The sequence below is a fragment of the Camellia sinensis genome, chromosome 6 (genome assembly GCF_055761805.1).
Source record: "Camellia sinensis isolate YWXY chromosome 6, ASM5576180v1, whole genome shotgun sequence".
NCBI classification, from domain to species: Eukaryota; Viridiplantae; Streptophyta; class Magnoliopsida; order Ericales; family Theaceae; genus Camellia; species Camellia sinensis.
In genome coordinates this window covers 44,300,700-44,327,232 of record NC_138966.1, presented here as the reverse complement: position 1 = coordinate 44,327,232, position 26,533 = coordinate 44,300,700, and the positions used below count along the sequence as shown (strand labels likewise).

The 26,533-nt window shown below is 35.6% G+C and overlaps 1 long non-coding RNA gene across 1 annotated transcript; it reads left to right on the top strand.

Moving 5' to 3' along the window:
- The first annotated feature begins 11,754 nt into the window (after positions 1-11,754).
- On the top strand, positions 11,755-14,637 carry LOC145792642 (uncharacterized). Its single transcript, XR_014332322.1, has 3 exons — positions 11,755-13,204; positions 13,566-13,694; positions 13,789-14,637. It is a non-coding gene; the product is annotated as an uncharacterized LOC145792642 (long non-coding RNA).
- The last annotated feature ends 11,896 nt before the right edge of the window (positions 14,638-26,533 follow it).

Here is a 26,533-nt window from a genome sequence, read left to right as displayed (position 1 = left end):
GATTAATCTAATAGAAAACTTAATGGGGTGGCTAATGAGGTTTCGATCACCTAATTATTATTATGAGAAGAAGTTATTAGTTAGTGGGATGCATTCCCTTTGGTAAGTTAAATCTTGCACAAGTGGTTGTTTTGAACCCTTGAATAAAGTGGTTGTATTCAGACCCTAGGTAGTTCAGTGTAAGGAGGGGCAAGTCCCATCATTACCATCTCTTTTGAGGCCCTGCATTTGGCACTATGTGGTATATAACCATTAGTAGGCATCCGCGGTAAGGTCTGCAACAAAGCAGCAAAAGAAGGGGCATACCAAATAATCCGCATCCAATTCTTTGAGTTAGGAGGATGAAATCTCTTTGAGGGATTTCTAGACTACTAACAGCTAACCATATAATCTATGCTATAAACTTAAATGTGATGATCCCTTCCTCTGTTTTTTTTGTAAATGTTGTTATGTATTGGACTGGGAAAAAGGACGGGGTATGTATGCGTTTATTGGGCATTCAAAGCTCATGGCGTTTCATGGCAGGTATTGAAGACTATTAGACCGATCGAAGACAAAGCTGAAGCATTTGAGGACGCACGGCTACCCTAGGAAGAATAGAAACTTGTTTGTAAACATGTTTTAAGATTGAAAGTGATAGATCCCATGTTGTATTTAAGACATGATTTTGTAATTATTATATATCTATACATATCTTTTATACTACCTATTCCTTTTTTTATCGTCGACTCATGTAGACCTTGTGTTAATATTTTGTTAAGATCTGTGAAAAATGTAGTTTTGCTATCTAAGGTGGTTAGACTTTGAAGGGAGGCTATATTGACTCCTTCGACCTTCCTGAGATCTTACTTTGTTATTAATCAAAGAACTCATTAGTGACGTTTTCTATTTTGTAATCTTAGATAAATCCTGTATTTATTTGTTAATATATTCTCTGGTGTTCCCGATTTTTGGGATGTCACAACTTGGCATCAAAGCCTAGGTTCAACCCTTACTCACGCGTTTCGACCTATGGTTGGAGACTACCTTGCGCGACTACGTTATATTATTATAACACTACCCAATCTATCAACTAAAAGACATTAAAAATAGAAATTTTCTTGACTTACCTTAGGGTGTTTCTTTGAATTCTGGGGATAGCAACATCAATTCATGAAGACGTATTTCAAGATCGGGAAGTGGTTGCAACTCTGGTCATGGCCTCACATCGTGCAGTAGGGGTGCTATTTGTTCTACACTTCTTTTATCGATCATCATACCCTCATCTTGTACTCGTAACCTTTATTCTATGTCATCCTTTTCCAAGATTAAGGCATGTCCATCTAGTCCTATTTTATATACTGCTATTTGTAAAATTGACCTCCTTTGAGCTTTGATTATTTTATTTAGCCCAAGGCTTCTTGTAAATAATTTCATTTTTCCTTACTCAGTGATGAATCTTGGATATTCAGTTTGAAACATGGATAGCCAATGCAGTTTCAAGTTAAATATCTTGTTTAATCACCATATCTATAACCTTGATCACATTGAAGTTTGAAACCATAACATCATACCATTCATCCGTATTTTAGTTGATCTTGATGTTATAACCATAACCACTTCGTATTCTTCATCTCCGCTTTGTATTAATCCAATTTTAAGAATCTATTAATTATTATATATATGAAATTGTGTTGTGTGAACCCCCTAGGATAATTAAACTCTAACTTAAGATTAGTTGATTACCCATAAGGAATTGCCTCTGTAGTTAGAATCCGACTTACACCTCACCCCATACAAAGAATGACAAATGGTGGGCCATACTTTGAGACAAGTAATAACACGAGCTCGCAAGAAACAATAAGAATGCGGTACCAGGAAATTGAAACCTTAAGAATGGGCTAGTAACCGTGGCCGCAATCCCGAACCCTATCAAGAATCAAATTTTGGAGGAGCCTTGCCATCTTTGCGGAAATCGTTGATGCAACATTGACTTCAAAATGAGAGAAGGTAGAATCCAAGAGGATTTGGAGCTTGCGGAAAGGAAACCGACTTCATAAGGGACCAAAAAGGAGCAACCGGAAGAATACAACACCATACTCCAAGATAGAAGGGGAAGGAATTATAGGAAAAGAAGTCAAGGATGACTATTTAAGGGAAAATGACCAAAGAACACTAGAAACCAGACCACATTAGCACCTTATGTGAGACATAGACAAGAATGGATGCATTTGATTAATGACTAACTCAGGAAAGATGTAACTAGGAAATGTTTGTACGATTAATTTTCAATTCCCAAGACATGAAGATACCCTACTTCGACCTCATCTTAGAAATAGATTTGTTACTCGTACCTTAGCTATTATCGATAGTTACCAATAGAAGGGGACGACTTACTCATCTAACGGAATGCTTTTATTATTTAAAGGGGATAGATTAATTTCCATGATTCAACAAATCAACAAGACCAATGGCGACTCTAGACAGAATAGAGTAGAACTTAAGAGGAGAAGATGATTTGAATGATTAAGAATATGTTGGCAGTACTAGGATGCAGTTGCCCACAACATTTGAGACATCAAGAATGGCTGAAATTTCGAGGACGAAATTTATTTAAGGGGGATAGGTTGTGAGATCCCTAACTTTTGTAAACCCTACTAAGTCAATAAATTTTGAGATATTATAATAAAGCCCTTAGTTCTTCGTTTATTCACAAATTTAACCCCATAATCAAAGACGAATCGCGAATAAACCTGTAAAAAACCAAATCAACCCCGATAGTTTAGTAATCGTTTTTACACGCTAACATTAATTATTTAACTATAAGGCCCCTGACCTTTGTAATTTTATTTAAACCTTTACTTTTGAACTATTTCAGTATAGACCTCGATCCTTTATTTATTTTCAATTTGTAGCGCCGAAAACACGTGCCAACTGAAAACTCACAAACCCTAATCGATTTTGGTAACTTAGGAATCAATTTTAATACCCTAATAATGATTAATTGACTCCCTAAATGTGGAATTACCACTTCAAAACCGTAGTTTTTTCCAGTCCTTATCACGTTCGTCTATTGATTGCCTTTTTATTTGAAATAATAAATCCAAACCAAATTAGTGTCACGTCCCCATTCCGCCCCTAGTAGAATGGTGCCATGATGGCCAGTAATTCGTGATTACCGAAGGCCAGCTTTCAAAATCCACACACAATCAGAGTATACATATGGGGCTTACAAATGCGGAAGCAATAAATTTCGAGCTAAGCAGTCCATAAGAGCAGTGCATAAGTTTAAATGGAATGGCATACAACTTCACAAAATTTTACAACTTGAGTACAAATACAACGAAATGCAAAATACATATTACATCTTGATCAAAAGGCTTCTCAAGCCGACATGTGTAAGCTACAAGTTCTATAAGCCGAGAAGCATAATTTTCAAGACTGCCGACGTGAATACAAGTTAGGCCGACATAACAAAAACCCCAAACAAGCTCGCGAATCACACCTAGGCGTCACCGCCTTTCTGCTCATCACCTACATATATATAGAGAGGGTGAGCTTGGATACTCAGTGAATGGTATAAACAATAAAGGGGTTTGCATGACTGGTATTCAAGATCTTTATCAAACAATACATAACATAATTAGTACAAGTCAAAGGATGAACCAAGTCCATCTGGCAAATCTGTCAAGTTTCAAAGGATGCTTACTAGCATCATTATAATACAAGTGATGACATCTCGGCAAACAAACCCACGCGGTAAACCGTCAGTGGCAAACAAGGCAAGACAAGGGAGATATCTCAATTCAATGGTGCCGTTGCATTATAGTCCCCTGATACTAAGGACTTGTGCTACTAATGCTTAGAGTCCCCTAGCACGTACGGACTTCCAAACTTTGTGCTGCAAATGCTTAGAGTCCTCCAGCACGTAAGGACTTCCAAACTTTGTGCTGCAAATGCTTAGAGTCCTCCAGCACGTAAGGACTTTCAAAGGTTGTGCTACTAATGCTTATAGTCCCCTAGCACGTACGGACTTCCAAGAATGTCATCAAAACAAGATAGTATATATTTTCCAACTAGGAATAACCATTCATGCTGACAAATACTTTTCAAATGAAGCAAAACAAGACTTTTATCAAGCATTATAACGTAGCTTTATTAGAAATACCACTCACTTAGTTCTTCAAACGTCGGGGTCAAGGCAAGTCCAAGTCCTACAAACACATGGCAAAGTCTGTTGAATGCACTTTCAAACAAGTTTCACATGCATGCAGATGATCTCGGCATTCCTCAAGACTAAGTCAAATCAAAACAAACACAGTTCTTTATTTCGGGAAAACATGCTGGGCAATTACCAGGTCAAGGCCAAGGTCCCACACCTCCTTGCCGAGGTGTGGCCTCTATGGCCACATTCAAAGAAATGAAGTCGGGAAAATCTGGGTTTCTCTTGAAGAACATGATGAACATGAAGAACATGAACATGAGGAAGATGAATGCAAAGATCATAATTTGCTATTACAAAATCTGAGATTTCATGTTATGAGTTCGAAAACATGGACCTGGGTAACCATATTCAAGGATCTTGTGAGAGCAAACACAAAAACATGAATCTTAATACAAACTTTCGGATCAAACAAGACTTTTCCTTCAAGAACACATGAACACTACTTTCTCTTTCTAAAACCAACTTTAAATCGATGCATGACGTGCAGAACAGGTTCGATCGTGCAATGCAGCTAGATGATCAATAAGAGCAACAAGAGTGAATCAAGAATCTAACCTCAATACGCGAATCTAACGGTCTGTTCTCAAGGAATCAAGCTCGAAAGTCTACACTCTCACTCTAAGACTTCTTCTTCTTCTAGAGCTTCTCTCTCCTCACAAACAAAGACATATAGCAAAATGATACATTCTAGGTCTGCTGGTTGACTTAACCCTCTATAGGGGCACATGGCAGCGGCTGGTTGGTGCTACTCAAAAAGTGACTGAGCGAAAAGACAAGACTATGACAAAGTGTAATCTACAAGCAAGATGGCATAGGCACTTCGGCAGGTAAGGATCTCGGCTAAAAGCAAAGCATCGGCAAGTAAGGGAATAATGATCTCGGCTAGGAAGGACAACACTTGACTAAGCTGTGCCACACCTTAGCCTAGATGTGCCACACCTCGGTCTAGGTCATACCACTCCAGGACAAGATCACCTAGGTGCAACGGTAACATCTCGGCCTAGATAATACACACCTCGGCCTTGGTGATGAACACCTCAGCCTAGATAAAGACATCTCGGCCAATATGTCAGGGCAAATGTGGAGGTTCCAAGATAATTCTAAACTGAAGATGCCCTCGGCTAAACTCACACCAAGCAAGGTACAAAACATGCTGTAACACTTAACGAACAAGGACAAGACTTGAAGTGCAAGCTTACCAGACAGAAACACATGAATGCATATGAGTATGGTTAGGATATCGTGAGGGTTATTACAATTAGATTCTCTAACCCTAATTTAATTTAATTCTACACTAAAATAAATGTTCCAATTCATAAATTGTACCCTAAAATCTATTTTATACACCATACTTTACAATTTCCAACATTTGTACAAAAAAAGATAATAAAATAAGTCCCTCAAATCACCATCTATGGCAAGCCATTACCTATATAGATATGATGAATGTACTTTTTGAGACAAGTTTGCATAAATTATGGAAAATATGTTCGACTAGGTATAAACTTATATATATATATATATATATAACTAGGTTGGTTTGATTAGGAAGAAAACCCTAACCAGATCCTGTTTAGGAACCTAATTAAGGCCTCTAAACTTCCACTATTCCATTGGATTCAAACTAAATCCAAAACATCTCATTCAATTCCAACCAAAGGGCGTTTTGGACCTTTCACACCAATTTTTCTATAAAAGAAACCCCTCCCTTAGTATTTTACATACAAGAACACACACACACACACACACACACACACACACACACTATATTCGGCTGAGCGAAAAGAGGGGGAAGAGGATGAGGGTGGTGGAAGATAGGAGAGGAAGAGAAGCTTGCTAGCAATTCCAACAAGCCTCAAGTAAGCCATAACACAACTCTCTTTTATATTTCCTTTCAAATACATGCTCTTAGATGTTTTAAACATTCAATTCAGATGTGTTTTGATGGTATTCTTGTGTTAAAAATAAAAGGAGTTGAGTCTTGGTTCTACCCTTCTTGTATTTCTTTTAATCGATATAAGACTACCTTTTTCCATATCAATCTCTCAAAATTTCCAAAGGCACACCTTCACCTTAAATTTCTGAGTTTAATACATATTATTTAGCATGTTTTCATCAAGAGAAGTAGAAAATTTCCCCTAGTTGACCTCTTTTCTCACTTTCTTATTTCGAGAACTGTGCCAGAAAAATCTATTTTACAGTCAACTTTCCAAAATTATAGAAAAATGTAAAAAACTCTTCTGGACCTCAATTTTATGTCCAACTCTTCCTTAAGGATTTATATTTCAAGGAAAATTGGTTTCATCGAAAAAGAGTGAGCGGTTTGTTACGAAAATCCGATTTTCATAACGGTAGATGAATCTGGACAGAGCTAGAGTATTTATGAAATAAGTAAAAATATGGAAAAGCGATTCCATTTCTGAAAAATGTTTTGAAAACTGGATAAAATTTTCTATGAAGCATAAGAAGGCTGGATTTGGGAAAAATCTGAAATTGTTCTTTTAATCTTGATCTTTAAGTGATTCTGAATATGGAAGTTCTACTTACATTGATGTTTTATGCTCTTCACTTTATGAATGTGCTTACTTATATACAATCATGTCTTGGTATGATATTATAAATGTCATGGTTATGTATTTTTTGTCCTTTGATGATGCTTACACTTATGTGAATTTATTTTTCTTCTCGCTTGTACTAAATAATTACAATGATTAATCTAAAGGAAAACTTAATGGGGTGGATAATGGGGTTTCGATCACCCGATTATTATTATGAGAAGAATTTATTGGTTAGTGGGATATGTTCCCTTTGGTAAGTTAAATATTGCACAAGTGGTTGTTTCGGAACCCTTAAATGTTGCAGTTGTATTCGGACCCTAGGTAGTTCGGTGTAAGGAGGGATTTGGGCAAGGCCCATCATTACTGTCTCTTTTGAGGCCTTGCGATTGGTGCTACCCGGTATATAACCATTGGTGGGCATCCGAGGTAAGGTCTGCAACAAGCAGCAAAAGAGGGGACATATCGAATAATCCGCATCCAATTCTTGGAGTTGGTAGAATGAAATCTCTTTGGGGCATTTCTAGACTACTAACAACTAACCATATAATCTGTGCTATGAACTTAAATGCCATGATCCCTTCCTCTATTTTTTTGTAAGTGCTATTGTTTATTAGATTGGGAAAAAATGACGGGGTGTCTGTGTGTTTACTGGGCATTCAAAGCTCATTGCATTTCATGCCAAGTATTGAAGACTAATAGACTGATCGAAGACAAAGCTGAAGCATTTGAGGACGTACGGCTACCCTAGGAGGAATAGAAACTAGTTTGTAAAAGTGTTTTAAGATTGTAAGTGATAAATCCCATGTTGTATTTAAGACATGATTTTGTAATTATTATATATCTATACATATCTTTTATACTACCTATTCCTTTTTTTTTATCGTCGACTCATGTAGACCTTGTGTTAATATCTTGTTAAGATCTATCAAAAGGGTAGCTTTGCTATCTAAGGTGGTTGGACTTTGAAGGAAGGTTATATTGACTCCTTCGACCTTCTTGAGATCTTACTTAGTTATTAACCAGAGGACTCATTAGTGACATTTCCTATTTTGTAATCTTAGATAAACCCTGTATGTATTTGTTAATATATTCTCTGATGTTCCTGATTTTTGGGGCATCACAGATTCTCTGCAACCAAGTTATTTAGTAAAAAATTGAAGCCCTCAACTTGATGGGGTTTCATCTGCTTTTTGTGCCTGGGATGAGCGACAATTTCAATGATCCTGTCCATATAATTTAACCCCATCATGAAATATTTCAGTTGCTTCCTTGTCCTTTATAGTCCAGCCTTCATAAAAGTATGTGCGTATAGATCTTATGCCCTAAACCAAAAAGAAAATAAAGCAAATTAGTCAAAGAAAATCCAGTAGAGAGAAAATCAGTAGCTTCATTGCTACTTTACTTATTATGTCCTATGCACTGCAAGTTTCTCTTTTAGTTATATGATTTATTTTCTTGGAGCTGTTTACTTCATCAAGAGTTCTTGCTTGCATGGTAGGATTTACAGCTACGCCACGGCTTATGTTGTATTTGTTGTCACTGTATAGGTCCGAACTCACTTAGAATGGGTAATAGGTGAAGAGTATGATTGGCCTACTAAATGTTGCCTATGTCATGCTGCAATTGAAGAGGAGACCAATCCTCAAACTACTGGATTGGGTTGCTTGCATATGTGATCATGCACATTGTTAAACCTCATGCATGCAATTTTTATCTTGAAAGCTAGATGAATTATACCAAATTACTTACATTTTTTGGGGTTCATATTAGATATTATACATACAAGCTACTCAGATTCACATATTAAGGGTTTTCCTCCACACACTACTCCAGCTGGATATACTTGTCCTGCCTGTTCCACCCTGGTATGAATTTTTTTTTATGGAAGCTGACCAAAGTTTTATTTATTTCCATTCATTTCTTTTGTTTTTTAATGAACTTATTGTGGTTGTATTCCTTTATTACTCTTTTGTCTTGTACCTTTAAACAGTTAGGTTCATAACTACTATTTGTTGAATTTCCAAAGACAAGTATGCATGTATCATATTCGTGTTTTGTTTCTACAGTATCAGAAGCTTTAGATAAGAAGGGATTCATGCTAGTAGTGAACCAATGATACTTGTTGATTTACCTGTAAGAAAGTATAATCATTGTGAATCTTGAAAAACTGACAATCATATCTGAAAGTAATCATGAGGGAGTATACAATTGTAGATTAACTAGGCTCCAGAATCTAAAAAGCATTCTCCGAGGCAACCTAAGGTATCAGCCTTAAGCCTCATTTTTTGGAGGCTGAATTTAAACCACTCATTGCAATAAATAGTAGCAGATAATCGGATCAATTGTGATGGCTCCATTTCTGTCAATTATTTTTTCATTTACTACGAAATTTTGAGTTTTTTTTTTATATATATGACTCAAAATACTTCTTTTCAATGTCTATTTTTTCCCTTCTATTGCTTCAGATTCATACAATTGATGAAAATCAATTTTCATCTTAGATTTCCTTCTTAATTTATCATATAGCTTTAATTGACTTGTGCATATTTTTTGAAGCCTATTACAAAATTTCAGAAAAGTAAAAGATGAAGAATGCTAATTTTTTGTTGACCAAAGTTGATGGCTCCATTACTATCAATTATTTTTTTCTAATTGAATTGCTCTTTAACTTTTTGTAGTTGTTTTATGTTTGTTTACTATTTGGGTTGTCTCATGAGCTTAGAGTTGCTAGAATATATTGATAACATGTTATTTTTCTCTCATTTCACTTTCTTCCTTGATAAGGCAAAAATTTATTACCATTCTTTGTTCCTATCAGAAAGAATTTAGAATGTGATGAAGGATTTTTTTTTACAAGTGGTCAAGGATTTAAATTCTACTAGTTTTTCATGATTAGTATTTTTTCCTTTCTATGTCTTACCTTTTTTAGAGCATCTCTATTTTTACTTCGCAATAAATTAATCCTATAATGTTGTCCATATTTTTACATCTGCAATATTCTAGACATGTAGGTTGAAAGTTAGAGTAAAATACGCCTTAAACTTTGTCAAAAAAGAACGTTCGGGGGTGAAAATGCGAAACAACCCCTAAACCAATATGGGGATGTCACTTAGTTGAAAAAGTGCATTGGGGGGCCAAAAATGCAAAACAATCTCAAACCAATCTGGTGATTACGCGGGTAGCTTCCTCGTGCCTAGTAGAACATATGGGGACATACAGCCTGTGAGTAGGACACATAGGTTGGGAATTAAAGCTAAAAATGCCTTAGACTTCACTAAAAAATTGCATTTTGGGAGGGGAACACTTGGGAGAAACTTGTCCAGACATACAACATATGATTACAACTATAATTATACAATTTTGAAAAGATTATATACATTTGAGTTTTATATACAACAAAAAAGGTCTATGGTGACGAAAACGCATGATGAAAAAATATTTCGTCTCCAAATATACATGTTTTAGTGATGAAAAAAAGATTTCACCTCCAATTGTACTATTTTTAGAGACAAAAACCAAATTTTGTCACCAAATGCTTAAAATCAAATAAAACAATAGGTGACGAAAATTTTATTCGTCTCTAAATTTTATTTTTCATCACAAAACAATTTCCCGCCCTTGGAAAATTTGGCAGAAGATTTGGCGCCATTTTGGAGAACAACTTTTTCTTCACCATTGTAAAAAAATTTAGAGAGGAAATAACTTCGTCAACATATGTATTATTTTTAGAGAGGAAAACCAAATTTCGTCACTAAATGCTTAAAATCAATAAAAAATAAAATTGAACCATAGATATCTCTCTCTGTTTAGATGCATCTATTTTACTTTCTACGTCTCTCTCTGTCACTCCCTCACCCAACGATCTTCGTCGCACCGTTAGTCCATCTTTGTCGCATCAGCTAACCCGTACGTCACCGGCTGGCACTCGCTACAACAAGTCTCTCTCTTTCTCTCTCTCTCTCTCTCTCTCTCTCTCCCCATGCCCTCTTCTCGCTTTTTCGAGCTCCCTCTCCCATTTTCTCACTCTTCCAACCTCCGTCCCCCCTCTTCTCTCTCTCGTTATCCCCATTCTCATCTCTCACTTTCGTAACTCGTTTTTCCCTAATTTGAACCCTAATTTGTTGGATGCTTCGCTGCTTGCGTCCTCCTCACTTGGTTTTTCTCTAACCCTAACTTGGTTGTTGTCTCTTTCGCTAGTTGTCCCTAATTTCTAACCCTAACGTTTTCCATAAATGTAAGTTGCTATGTAGAAATTAGTTAGTGATAGTTGTTGATGATATAGTTCTAATTTGGGGTGTAGAATGGGCTGCCAATTTTGGATTTTTTGTAGGCTTACTTGTTAATTTCAGTGAAGTCTTAGATCTTGTAAGCTTAAAGGGAGGCTTATGTAAAGAAATTCTTTTACATCTCCTAATGGAAGGGATTTTACAGAAATTCTTAGACATGTGGTGATTTTTTTTACCTATTATTTGATAAATATCTTATTTATTGCTTTATCCACTACTACAAAAACAGTTAAAAATCACACTTTGAAAAATGAAAATATCTCATTTTTATTGGAAGTGTGATAAAAAAAATCGATTAATATTTTAATCACACTTGATTTGATTGAGTGTAATAATATTTATTTTTTATATCACTTTTCAATTAAGTATGATTATTTATATTTTTTTAATCACACTTTCTAATTAATATATGCTTATATTTATTTTTTATATAACTTTTTAATTAAGTCTCATTATATCTTTTTTAGATTTATTCTCTGCATATATGATAAATACACAAAGAACAAACCAAACAACAAACAGACCATCGTTTGCTCTCCTTCTCATATCCATAATTGCTCTCCTTCTTATCAACTGACCATTGCCCATCGCTCATCGTCTCTCTCATCGACGGTGATCACCTTCCCTCACTGTGTCTCACCATCTCATCGCCACGGCCAGTACACTGTCTCGCCTCCCATCGATTTTGATTTAGGTCTCTCTCTCTCTCTCTCTCTCTCTCTCTCTCTCTCTCTCTCTCTCTCTATTTCCCTATTTGACTGTAGCTCTAGGGTTTTTATTTTGTTTTTTGATGCTGTAGAATCTTAATTTCTATGAAATGAGTAAATGTGTTTTGATTTTTGTTCTAGATTTAGGGGGTATTTTTCTATGTAGAGTCTTGATCTCTTTTGCTAAGGAATAAATGTATTGATGGAGATTTGAAGTATTTTTCTGATTGATTACAGCAAACTTGAATGTTTCGAGTGGATTGCAAAAATGTGAGTCATCACACCATTTGAGTTTCAAGTGGAATCACTAGCTTGCGTATGCATTTCACCATTTCCCTTCCTTGTTTACTTGATTTGTTTTAATCTATGCTCATATTTGTATTGATTGGGGATTGGCGTGAGTGATGTAGTATGGTGTTTGGTTGGGTTTTTATTAATATTTATTGGCGTCATACAAGTTGTGTTGGGGGAATCTGATAGCATGATACACAAGGAGTATAGGTGTTCTCTTTGATAGTTCTAATAGGTACTTCATTGTAGAAAGTGTAATAGTGGATGTTAACTGGTTGTTCATAAGTGAGTGTTGGGTGTTTAAAGGTTTTACAAAATAGGATTACATCTGCAGGCACATATATAAGTATCTTTTTGTATTTTTGTTCCATAGTCATAAGAGAAATAGAAACTAGAATTTACCTTGAGGGGTGTGTAATTTACCTTGAGGCTAGCTTTTAAGTTCTACTTCCTTACTCTCTCTCTCTCTCTCTCTCCCTCCCTCTCTCCCTCCTTCTTTTGTTTTTCTTTTCTTTTTTTTTTAAGTCTCAAACTCTCTACTCCTCTTAGTTCAACAGCTCACAGACGAGAATGAGGGACTAGGAGAGGTGAAACTATATATACATAATATAGACTGAAGAATTGAAACTAGGGTTGCATGTTTGTCCTCTCATTTGCAAAAGAAATGTGTTGTTCTGGTGAGATTCCCACAAGTTACAAGGGAATAAAGGAGCATAGGAGTTACAAGGAACTGATGGAGCATGGATTTTCCACCCCTTCCCTAAAGAATCAGATCAAACACCCTTAAGGGATTTATAGCATATATTAAGATTGAGTATGAACTATCTGCCTACACAGTGGGTCATGTGGCATGCAAAAGGACATTTGGTGTTGGCTGCTTCGGAGGGTTCCACTGTTTGGATGTAGAATGCTAGCAAAAGTGCCTATCTTAATCGATTTTCAGTCATGCTAATAGTGTGACTTGTGGTGATTTTACACTAGGTTTAATTGAACCTTAAGCCAAAAACCTTGTTTTGTTTGAGGTTGTTGTCAGGGCTTGAATCATTTGAATGCGTCCTACATCATAGCTATTACATGGGAAACAATTCTAGGTGGACAATGGCAACTTGATATTTAGGAATGCTGATATGTGCTCATGGTGTATTGTCACTTGATTTGGTGAGTTAGAATAATGCCTTCACAAGTATCAAACGCATTATTTGTTTGCTCTCACACAAATATTGTCACTGTATAACTCTGTGTATACATGCATCACGTGCTTAAGGCGTATGATTGCCAAATTATTTGTTTGCTCTCACATAAATATTTGTTCTTTTGAAGTTCATTCTTCAATAACTTATGAAAAGAGTTAGCTATGTAGCCTTTATCAGCCATAGTCTTATTTATAGTTGAATCTTGTTTCTGATATATGTTTTCCATGATTATGCATGAATCTGCTAACAAACAAATACACCATGATTTAGATGCTGGCTTTATTAGATGGGATTTATACTTATTTGGTTGTTGACTGGTTTTGCAGAGTTTGGTTAGAACAAAGTTCCTTTTCAATGTAGAAGTCAAATGACAATGGGGATCTAGAAAGTTTGGTGCTACTTTTAAATGTTTGAAAATTATGAAAAATGCCACATTCATAAGTATGGACAATCAGGTAAACTAAATATGCTTCTCCCAACGGCCCCCTAACACAAAAAAAAAACAATTATTAGTTATGCTGTGTTTTTCTTTGAATGTTTTGGCCTTAGGTTTTGTGGATCTTCTAATTGAGTTTGATCTTAAGGTGACTCTTCCCAAAGGCCTTAGCCAGGAATTGACGAGCAAGTATCTTCTACACATTGATATATATATATATATATACTCACATGTACAAAATCACACACGTGGATGAGGTTAAGGGTGAGCCTATTGAAAACCGATAATGGTCTTAAGAGGTTGAGAGTGAACCTACAGAAAACCCATGTATATTGTTTTATTTATTGTAGCATTATTGAAAACCCATATATGTTAAATGGAAATGCAACATCAAGAAAAAAAGAAAAAGAAACATAACCAATTAAATATCTAATATATCTTCATAAATCATAATAATATATGCATGGATATAGGATGAGACTCTCAGTTTGAAAACTATGTAGAAAAATAAACTTTTTCAAACTAAGTCCAAATATGCACTTTTCCAATACTTAGACTTGAAAATAGGCCATTGGGAGCTAAAATCATGAAAAATCCATGAGAAGGCCCTGGAACACCCCTAACACTTCGGAAGGGACCAATGCAAGTTGTGGAAATTTATAGAACTAGCACGGAACTCTCGGTTTGAAAACTAAGTCAAAAAAATGCACTTTTCCAACACTTAATCTTGAAAGTAGGCCATCGGAGGGCCAAAATCATGTAACAGCCACGAGAAGGCCCAGGAAAGACCTCAAACACCTCGGGAGGGACCAATGTAAGTTGTGGAAACTTACAAAACTAGCACGGGACTCCCGGTTTGAAAACTTAGTCCAAAAATGCACTTTTTCATACGTAAACTTGAAAATAGGCCATTGGAGGCAAAAATCATGTAACAACCACGAGAAGGCCCGGGAACACCTCAAACACCATGGGAGGGACCAATGTAAGTTTTGGAAACTTACGGAACTATCACGGGACTCCCGGTTTGAAAACTAAGTCCAAAAATGCACTTTTCCACACTTAAGCTTGAAAATAGGCCATCGGAGGCCAAAATCATGGAACAGTCATGAGACAGCCTAAGGAACACCTCAAACACCTCGGGAGGGACCAATGTAAGTTGTGGAAACTTACGGAACTAGCACGGGACTCCCGGTTTGAAAACTAAGTCCAAAAATGCAATTTTTTACACTTAAGCTTGAAAATAAGCCATCAGAGGCTAAAATCGTGGAACAGCCATGAGCTGGCTTGGGAAACACCTCAAACACCTCGGGAGGGACCAATGTAAGTTGTGGAAACTTACGGAACTACCACGGGACTCTCGGTTTGAAAACCAAGTCCAAAAATGCACTTCTTCACACTTAAGCTTCAAAATAGGCCATCGGAGGGCAAAATCATGTAACAACCACAAGGCGGTCTAGGGAACACCTCAAACACCTCGGGAGGGACCAAAGTAAGTTGTGGTAACTTATGGAACTAGCACGGAACTCCCGATTTGAAAACTAAGTCAAAAAATGCACTTCTTTCACACTTAAACTTGAAAATAGGCCATCGGAGGCCAAAATCGTGCAACAGCCATGAGACGGCCCGGGGAACACCTTGAACACCTCGGGAGGGACCAATGTAAGTTGTGAAAACTTACGGAACTAGCACGGGACTCCCGGTTTGAAAACTAAGTCCAAAAATACACTTTTTCACACTTAAGCTTGAAAATAGGCCATCGGAGGCCAAAATTGTGTAACAGCCATGAGACGGCCCGAAACACACCTCAAACACCTCGGGAGGGTCCAATGTAAATTGTGGAAACTTATGGAATTAGCACGGGACTCCCAGTTTGAAAGCTAAGTCCCAAAATGTACTTTTTCACACGTAAGTTTGAAAATAGGCCATCGGAGGCCAAAATCGTGTAATAGCCACGAGACGGCCCGGGACATCAAACACCTCGGGAGGGACCAAAGTAAGTTATGGAAACTTACAGAACTAGCACGGGACTCCCGGTTTGAAAACTAAGTCCAAAAAAGCACTTTTTTCACACTTAAGCTTGAAAATAGGTCATCGGAGGCCAAAATCGTGCAACCGCCATGAGACGGCCTAGGGAACACCTCGAACATCTCGGGAGGGACCAATGTAAGTTGTGGAAACTTATGGAACTAGCACGGGACTCCTGGTTTGAAAACTAAGTCCAAAAATGCATTTTTTCACACTTATGCTTGAAAATAGGCCATCGGAGGCCAAAGTCGTGTAACAGCCACAAGACGGCCTGGGAAACACCCCGAACACCTCGGGAGGGGCCAATGTAAGTTGTGGAAACTTACGGAACTAGCACGGGACTCTCGATTTGAAAACTAAGTCGAAGAATGTACTTTTTCCGACACTTAGGCTTGAAAATAGGCTATTGGGGACCAAAATCATGAAACAACCACGAGAAGGCCCGGGAAACACCCTGAACACCTCGGGAGGGACCAATGTAAGTTGTGGACAACTATGGAACTAGCACGGGACTCCTGATTTGAAAACTAAGTCGAAAAATGCACTTTTCGAAAAATGTTAAATTGTATATTTTATTGATAAGATAGTAATTGTCTTCCTTTTTTTTTTTTGTTTTGTTTTGTTGTAGATTGGAGATTAGAGATGGACGTGTTTGGTAATCTAGAGAGCAGGAGCTTGCTCATTTTGTATTTTTGTTAATATTACCTTACAAGTATTTTGGTTATGTTGTAAAGTTCATATTTTTCTATATATTAGGAGACATGTTTGGTAATTTGCACTTGGTATTATATTTTTGTGGATATTAGGAGACATGTTATTAATCTGCAGGTGATATTGTATTTTTGTGAATATTATGCGGTATATTTCAACTGTGGTATTTATGAAGATGAGCAAGTTTTTGTATTGATTTGTAATAGATATTTTATTAAACATGTTATTAAAATGTGCAGGGAATTTTTAGTGAAAAAAAAAAAATTGGAAATTGAAAATATTACCCCAATTTTTAAAAATGTTAATTATTATTAGCGACGAAATAAAAAACCGTCGCTATTAGTTTCCAAACAACTTTTCTTGACAAATAATTTTGTCACTTATGATATAGCTCCAACAAATAATTTCGTCACGTTTGCTCAATATTTCGTCACTAACTTGAAATATTTGGAGACAAAATTGTTTTTGTCACTGAAGAATTTTGTTTTGTGCTCATTTTAGTGTCGAATTTTTTTGTCACCTTAATCTATATCATTGGTGAGGATAAATTTCGTCACTAAAGCCTTTATCTTAATATTTTGTGACGAAATATTTCGTTGCCAAAACAATTACAAATAAAATATTATTTAATTATAGTGACGAAATGGACGGTATAGAGGATGAAAAATTCAACATTCAGAGACGAAAAATTCCGTCTCCAAAAATGAAGAATAGGCGATGAAAATAATTTTTCGGCACCAGGTATTTTCTGTGACGACAAATAGATGACAAACGTGGTGACAAAATTTTTTCATCACAGATGACTTTGGTGATGAAAATTTGATGTTTGGAGACAAAATCAGTCTGTCACCAAAGGGCTTTTTTGTTGTAGTGTAATTTTCTTTTATAATTTGAAATAATAATGTTATTCAATCAATACTAATGGTTAATTTTATTTTTACAGATGGTTTTTGGCGTGGAAATGTGGATATTTCTTATTTGTGTATGGAGGGCATTGTTTTTTTTTTTTTTAATAATCCGTTATTATGTTGTCCTTTGTTTTTTTGTGGACTACTATTTGTTAGGTTTTTGTTATTGGCAATCCCTTTTGACAAAACTCCTTTCAGTTGTAATTTTAATCGATCTTTTATATCAGTGAGGCTATAAGTTTTTAGATGCGAATCCAACCCGAATTGTGCCTATGCAGAGGAGTTTGTGATCTTAATCCTATCATGTTTGCCACTTTGCTGACTACGTCGGGGATCGAGTTGCTCGGTCAACTTGCGAGGGTCCAAGGGACAGCGCCCCATGGCGGGTCCGAGGCAGCTCCCAAGCGGGGTCGAGAGGCAGTTCCCTCGAAGCAAAAAGAAAAATTGCAGTCAAAGTTGTTTTGATCACTCGAGCGGTCGATTTTGCGCTCGAGTAGATATGCAATCCTCATAGAAGTTTCACTCGCCTGCAAAAGTACTGGGAGTTGAGATTTTACGCTCAAACGAGCTTTTCTGTACTCGAGCGTAGATCCGTGTTTTGAAACACATGTTTTAGTCAGACCACTCGAGCATCTATTCTTGCGCTCAAGCAGAGATCGCAATTCTATTTGCTATAAATCTACAATTAATTCAGTTTCTAGGGTATGACTTCCAAATCTTCTTCTTAGGTATTAGGGTTTTCATCTGGAGCTTCTTTGCTTGTTTCCTTTGATATCTGTGAGAGTTTATATCATGAATTGAGTGGATTATATCATAGGGTTGTTTATTTTGTTTTATTCAAGAGAGAGAGAGAGAAAGAGAGAGAGAGTTGTTCTTCGATGGATTCTGTGGAATTTGGGCCTGAAGCTTTGGTGGATTCTGGAGTGTCATGTCGTCATGAATTCGACATCGGTGTTGTGGATTCAATGTTGGAAAAGACAATTCCAAGGTGAAAACAGTGGTAGAAGAGGCACATTGGGGTCGGTTTAATTCGGGTGTGGATTCGCTAGGTAATTGAGTTTACACTTGTGTAATTCTTTTTTGTCTTCTTAGTGGATTGTTTTGTTTCTTTTGCCCCATGGATTTTCTTATCACAATTAGAGGCGATCGAATTGTGATTCTTCCACATAAAATCGTTGTGTCAATTTGTCCTTGATTGTTTGATTGGGATTACTATTTAGTAGTTAAAATTGATACCTAATCACAAATCAATATCTCGGGGATTTTTAGATTTTTCACTATTGTTTGTACAGATAACTATTGGCGTGGTACAAATTACTTTTGGTATAAAAGATATTACATTTGGCATGGTATTGTGAATATTTCTTTTTTTGTGTACGGAAGGCATGGTTTTTGTATAATCCTCAGTTTTGTATAGAATTATTATTTTAAGTATGTAAGTGTGTTTCCACGAAGTAAGTTTTCACAAAATGGATAAGTTTTCACAAATCACATAAGTGTTTCACAACAACCCGTAAGTTAACACAAAAAATGGGTAAGTGTGTTTCCAAAAATAAGTTTTCACAAAATGGGTAAGTTTTCACAAATCACGTAACTTATTTCACAAAAGCGCGTAAGTGACACAAAAATTGGTAAGTTTGTTTCCAAAAAATTAAGTTTTCATAAAATGCATAAGTTTTTACAACAACCCGTAAGTAAACACAAAAAAATGGGTAAGTGTGCTTCCAAAAATGAGTTTTCACAAAATGGGTAAGTTTTCACAAATCACGTAAGTTATGTCACAATAACCCGTAAGTTAACACAAAAAATAGATAAGTGTGTTTCCAAAAATAAGTTTTCACAAATCACGTAAGTGTTTCACAACAACCCGTAAGTTAACACAAAAAATAGGTAAGTGTGTTTTCAAAAATAAGTTTTCACAAATCACGTAAGTGTTTCACAACAACCCGTAAGTTAACATAAAAAATGAATAAGTATGTTTCCAAAATAAGTTTTCACAAAATGGGTAAGTTTTTACAAATCACGCAAGTTAATTCACAAAAACGCGTAAGTTAACATAAAAATGATTACATGCCAAGAAAAATTAAGTTTCCACAAAATACATAAGTTTTGAAAGATTACGTAAGTTATTTCACAAAATCGTGTAAGTGAACATAAAAAAGTGTAAATAAACACAAAAAATCACGCGTGTTCCCAACGTTGACAGACTATGCCCCGAAAATCCCACCAACCTAGCTATTCCATCATCAGCCACTGTCTATCTCCCACCAAATATTAATTTAGTCGCTAAATAAAGGTAGGAAAAAAAAATTTAGAGGGAAACGAATGAATTTGGCGCCCGTGCCCCTCCTCTATTTCAAACAAACACAAGATCTCTCTCTCTCTCTCACACACACACACACACACACACACACACACACACACACACACACATACACACAACAGTCACCACCAAACCTCACTCCCGCTCACCACCCCACCATCGCTGGTCACTGTCACTCACCACTGTTACTGCCGCAAATCACTAGTTTCTCTCTCTCTCAGTCTTTCTCCCTCTCTGTAGATCTCGGTCTCTCTCTGTTGATCTAGACTGCAAATCACAAGTTTCTCTCTCGGTCTCTCTCTCTCTCTCTCTCTCTCCCTATATTTCCCCATTTCTCACACTTGCTAGGGTTTTATATGATTTTTTTTTAGTTTAATTTTGTGTTGATTGAAGTGGTTTGATTTCTATAAAATTATAGGTTTGATGTCCAAAATGGGGTTTGATTTCTCTGTCATCATGGGGTTTTTAAGATATCTCCACTACCCTTATTTCTGGGTTTGGAAAGCTGTGTGCTTTCAAAGCCCTTTAGCATTGCCTACCATAGGATAGTCGTTTATTGATGGACGTCCTAGTATTTATGATTGGATGCATGTTAAAAAAGCACTTGTAGTGATTTTATCCATGTGTTCTCTACACTACATTGTCAGGAGGTGGGAACTCTCTTGGTTGCCCTTTACATGTGAATTTAATTACGCAATTAGTAAGGACAACAATAATAGGTTTAGACTTCACCATTAGTGTAATGTAATGACTGTTAAGTTGAATGTCACCTTGGAGTGGAACAAGGTTTTTAAATAGTGGCTATTACGTAATGGTATAGGTAGAGGCTGCTCAACCCAATGTGGACAAATGAATTTCAATATGTTATTGCCAATGCTATTTTAAAGCAATTTAAATTACATAATTGATCTATGTCACTTGAACTATCTACAAGCATCACAAACTACTGTTCTGATAACATTTTCCTCATCTTGTCATTGTTTGCAGAGAAAAATCATAGTTAAATCGGAGAAAATATTTGTCCACATTGTTTCGTAGTTTATATGTGTCATTTTTCTATTTCTTTTGCTTTCTAATATAGATTTTTTATTCTAAGAATTCAGTAGTTATAGATCTCTTTAGTAAGCAATTTTTACCTTAATTTGCCAAGAGCCTAGGCTTCAGGATACTCTTGTAGAAGCTTATGGGTTTTCATGGATCAAAAAACAAAAAAGAAAAAAAAGAAAAAAAAGAAAAGAAAAAATGAGTAGATATTCTTGTTGTCGGAGATTAATATACAGTTGCTTCTTAGGCTAAAAGACTACTGGTGTAGTTGGACTTACTGGAATCATAGTTCTAAATTGCGGTATCGGGTAACGTAACGGTATTGATCGCGGAGTATCGGTATCGGTAGTATCGACCGGTACGTATCGGGAATCGGGTGTCGCGGCCGTGAAATTTTAAAAATCATTAACAATCCCTCCAAAACTCAATTTTATGCATTTTTTGACTCTTTAAGTCTTAATTTGTCACATTTTAATCAAAATTTTGATAGGTAGGAATACTTTTAACTATTTTCAACTAAATGAAATGTATTTATTTTAGTCACATTTTCAACATAGTAAGCTTTTGACAGATGAGGATTTTGATTTCAATATTTATTTTTCTTGTTTTTTTTCTCTTGCTCAACTGAGAATATATATATATATATATTAATATAAACTGTGGCATAGATGTATAAACAACAGAAAATTAGTGGCTTAAAAAGGTGCAGAAATAGTGGCTTAAAAGATGCAGAAGAACAGTGGCCTAAAAAAGAAATTATGAAATAGAAAAACATAACGAAAATAATAATAATAATAATATTGATATATGAAACAAAAATAGTAACAGAGTATAGAAGCTTGCAAGTTCAGCCTTTTGCTATGTTACTTTACTACACATACCCAACACACACACCCAGCACACACATGCACATGACACACACGGCACACAGACAACATCTACACACACACCACCAACTTTTCTCTCGCTAGATACACCCATTCATCTCTCTCTCTCTCTCGCGGGAGAGGTTTTGGGTTGGAAAAAATGTAAAGACACACCAAACCAACGGGGGACTCTGGGCACCTCCTTTTTCTCTCTCGGCATGCATCTCTCTCTCCAATAGTAACAGAGTATAAGGAAAACAAAGAAGCTTGCAAGTTGCATATTGGTGTGCTTGCCCAACAACAAAACAGAGCACAACATCCCAAAGAATGAACTTGCAAAACAGAGCATAAAACATCACAAATTTCAGGAGGTTTTTCTGCTCTGCCCCAATTTCATATGTAACCGACGATTATTTTTGCTTTTGCTGAAGGTTCTCTGCTCTAATTTCATCCGTACCGGCCATGGCAAATCCTTATCGGAACTGTATCGCTGCATGTATCGGATTCAAGCCGATACGTACCGGGAATCGGACGCTACAGCTGCGATTTTCAGTCTCACCGGTATACCGGTCCATATCCGTATCGCCACTCCAATTTTCCGGTACGAATCGGCCAGTACGTACCGTACCGGCCAATATTTAGAACTATGACTGGAATTGGATAAAGAGAGATTTATACATTTGGTTGTTTATCTAATAGGCTTTAGGTTCTGATGGTTATATGATCACTTCATTATGCGGATGCTTTTCTAATTTAAAGAAGTATAGAGATGAATGCCAATTATAGTGGTTGGTTTGTACCTTCTCATTCACTTGTGTTTTCACTATCTGATCTGTTGTTTTTTCCTTGTATCTTTGTTTGTAAACTATTTAAATAGTTATTCAAAAATAGATGTAGCCTTTTCAATGAAATCTAATATTGTTGTTTGACAGCCAAAGGCTTTTACATAATACAATCATAGGGATGGCACGAGTCACTATCACTGTACGAATACTTATCAGAAATTTGTTTAGCCTAATCAAATTTAAACCACGATGATCAATCATTTTTGTTATCATTAGCAATAGTAATGGACATAATATATTTTCTTCAAGGACTTCACACCATTAAAGGATGGGTAGGGTGTATATAATGGGTATGACAAGCGTTTTATGTGATATGGCTATTTCTTGACCTTAATTGTTGTTTATTACATGCTGGGCATATCCTGTGTGGTAAATATTGTTGGGAAATTCTGATGCTTATTAATTTGTGACATAATTTTGTTGTCTGTGTGATCTAAAAATCTGAAAAGTGTATTAATATCATATTCACTTACCTCGTACTTTTTATTGATATAGATAGATTTCAGTAGCCAAAGACCAAAAATTTAGACATCTTCTAAATAGAAATGACATGATACAGTGTTTATGTTCATTTGTTGGGACATTATTTGACTTATTTTTAAATTTTACTTCTTAAATGAGATTCATAATGTATTTTTTTCCTAAGCTTTTTGACACTAACAATTTGTTTTCCATCTTCCTTGGCTGGTGTACTCAATTTTAGATTCAAGCCCAAGACATTCGTGTTGGGGATATCGTTTGGCTTTACAAGAATGATGAAGTGCCATGTGATCTTGTTCTAATTGGTGCCTCTAACCCACAAGGTCTTTTGCTATGTAGAGGTAAATAAATGGCCTCAGAAGTTATTCTGTTTGATACTTTTATGGTATCTCTCAATGTTAAACCATTAATCAAGATATTTGACCACTATGATTGGTTAAACGCATATGATTCACGATTGTTAGCATCATCTTGGCCACTGTTGTTAATTATTAGTTGTTGAAACATGTGTGTGTGTGTGTGTGTGTGTGTGTGTGTGCGTGTGTGTGTGTGTGTGTAAGAGAGAGAGAGAGAGGTAACTGAAGCAGATGAAGGATGATAGATAGGGCTTGAGGACTTCTTAATGGCAAAAAAGGGAGCCCCTTTGTAGCTAACAAAATTTCAAGGCTTGGAGGCTCTTGTGTGTTTTCAATGGTGTATACCATCTACTGTATTTTTACTTCTCTGTTTTTTTATCAGCATTTTTACTTCTTTTTTTTTTTAACATGTTAAAAAGCATTATCACTCGTGTCTTTTGAGCCCATTGGTATTAGTTTTACTTTTTCCCAAATGCATGTTAACATGCAATCAATGAATTCAAGAATTTTAACTATTGGCAATTTCTTTTCATGTGAAAGTTACATCTTCGTTGATGGGATAGTTTTTGAACAATTCCATTCCCTTTAGGAAAAGAAAAAGAAAAGGCAATCCTTATTGAATGAATTTAGCTTTTGTTTAATTGTTTGCTTGGGTTCAATTTATGCAGAATTCAAAATTTGTATATCACCTCTGTTCCATCATCTAATGAACAAATAAAAGTTGCTTTTATTAAGTTCAGGTGTGAAATCCTGACTCACGAGCGATGTAGAATGGAGTTTTGACCCATGAGTGCAATTTGGAGAAGCATTTATTGACCATGTGTTTTATTTATTTATTTTCCCTTTTTGTCTCATTTATTGACTCTTTATTTTTGCTTTGTTCTATTTTTTCTCATTTGATTTTTTTTCCTGACATTTCTTTTATTTAGTTAAAAAAGGAGTAATAGTGATGAGTGACCAAACCTTTGTTTTGTTTTTTTTTTTTTCTTATCAAATGAACGTCTTTGAATTAGATTTTCAAAGGAAAACAAGATGAAAGGGAAAGTGGTAGTTATATATATGTCATTGTTATGCGTATAGTGAATGGAGTGAATAAACGTTACTGAAAGTCTATAATGGAGTACTTATTTTTGAAGAAAATGAATGAAGATTATAGTTCCAACAGTAAAAAAATAAACAATTCAATGCATTGTTGAGTCTTCCACAGTGGCCCCAAGTTCCAATAATTAGAAAAACTCATAACATTTACCTTGAAAAAAAATTAGAACACTTGAATGTGTCAGGTTGATTTGTGTCGAGGAATTTACATTTGGCAGAGTGATCAAAACATATCAAGTAACGGTTTAAATTTTTAATCATTGTTGGCTTTGTGAAAACAGGATGAAGAGAAATGGTGTGCAAGAAGATCAGAGATTATGAATAGGAGAGGTTGTTCAAGGAGCATTAGAAGAAGCTCGCCGACATCAAATTGGGCATTAAATAAACACGAGATGCATGTGATTTCTTAGATTTAGAAATGTAATTTTGCATGAGTACCATGTCTTCGCAAATTAACTTCATGACTTCTCAATGATGAGCTTCTGGAATGGGTTGTGATTCTTGGCAATAGTTTTCCTATAACCAGTTGTATTGTATTGACAATGTTTATGATTCATTCAAAATGAGTTTTGACCCTTTTTTTTTATCTTTTTTTGGTTGGTATTCTAAACAGCTACATGGGTTTTGATAATCTTGTTTGTATTTGTTAATGTATTTTGTGTTATCCTATATCTAGTGTCCGCACCAATTAAGTGTGAGGCTGTGTTTTGATATTGGTTAATCTCTTTGAAAATATAAGGTTGCATTAGGCCAAGGAAATAATGCCAACACTATACACTATAAGGTTTTTTTGTGCCAAATGATTATGCATACAAGCCACAAGTCTTGGTTGAAATTGACTTTGGCAATTGAACCGATTATGCATACAAGCCACAATCCAAATTTACCAGCCAATCAATTTTGCACATACCATTCGTAGAACTAAGTCCAACTAAGTGTTTTATAATTGATTATGTAATCAATTATGTAACTATTTGTCTATTTGTCATTCCAACTCATAATTGAAAGCCAATATTGTGCATAAAATCTAATTATTTTTTTAATGTTGACATAGTTGTTGCAAATTACATTTGTCGCATTTCCTTTGCATTTATTGTTAATAAAATGAATTCTTTTTATTTTCTTAAAAGGGACTACTGTATTATTTTGTGAAAAATAACAATTATATCTCCTCCAGAATTCTATTTTCATTCAAATATATGAAACACTCAATTAACAAGATAAAAATTCAATTGTCAATAAAACTTTATCTATTCATCATTAAAAAAAAAAGAAAAAGAAAAAGAAGGTTAACCCAGTAACCATGCAATAGACACATTTGAGGAAAACCCAATTAGGATTCAACATCTAATGACCACCAGAATGTAGTCAGCAACCAAACAAATACAAAGTTGCAGCCAAAATTAAATTAATTAAAAGGAAAATTCAAATCAAAATTTAAATTTTCTCACTCATGAGAGGCAGCAGCTCCATTTGTTGTAGCATCCATAGGCTGGGCTTCTACAGACGCCTCAACTTTGTCACCCTTTTTACCTGCAAACACGAACAATTAGGATTCATTTAAGTGTGTAGTAGTATAATTCAATTTGCATGCTTAAATGAGTTGTTCCAATGTTTATGATCAGTCTTTCTAGGATATACTGCTAGCATACCTTTATTCTTGTTCTTCCCTCCACCTTTCTTCTTTGTTTTTGTGCTCAAAGCTAACCAGGCTATAACAACCCTCATTCTTGTTTGAGTCATGCTCATATGAATCTATGTGATTTTGTCTTGTTAAGGTTGCACCTGCAAACTTTGATTTGTTTTGCCTAGTAAAGGTTCCTATTTGGTTTTGTGCCAGTATGTTTTGCCTAAGTGTTATATGCATGTTTTGTTCCTTGCTTTGTGTGTTGAACCTAGGCTATCTATCTTCGCTATCTCACACCTTGGTTATACCTTCGAACCTCTTACACCTAGGCCGATGTTTTGATTCATGTTTTGTATCATCTTGTGGAAGATGTTTTGATTCATGTTTTGTATCATCTTGAAAATTATGCTTCTTAGCTTGTAGTTCATTTGTCTTGTATGTTTTGGCTTGAGAAGCCTTTTGGTCAAGATGTAAGATGTACTTATTTTATGTTGTATTCAAATTGTAAAGCCATGTTAAGATGTATGTCATTTCATATGATCTATGCACAACTCTTATGGACTACTTAGATTTAA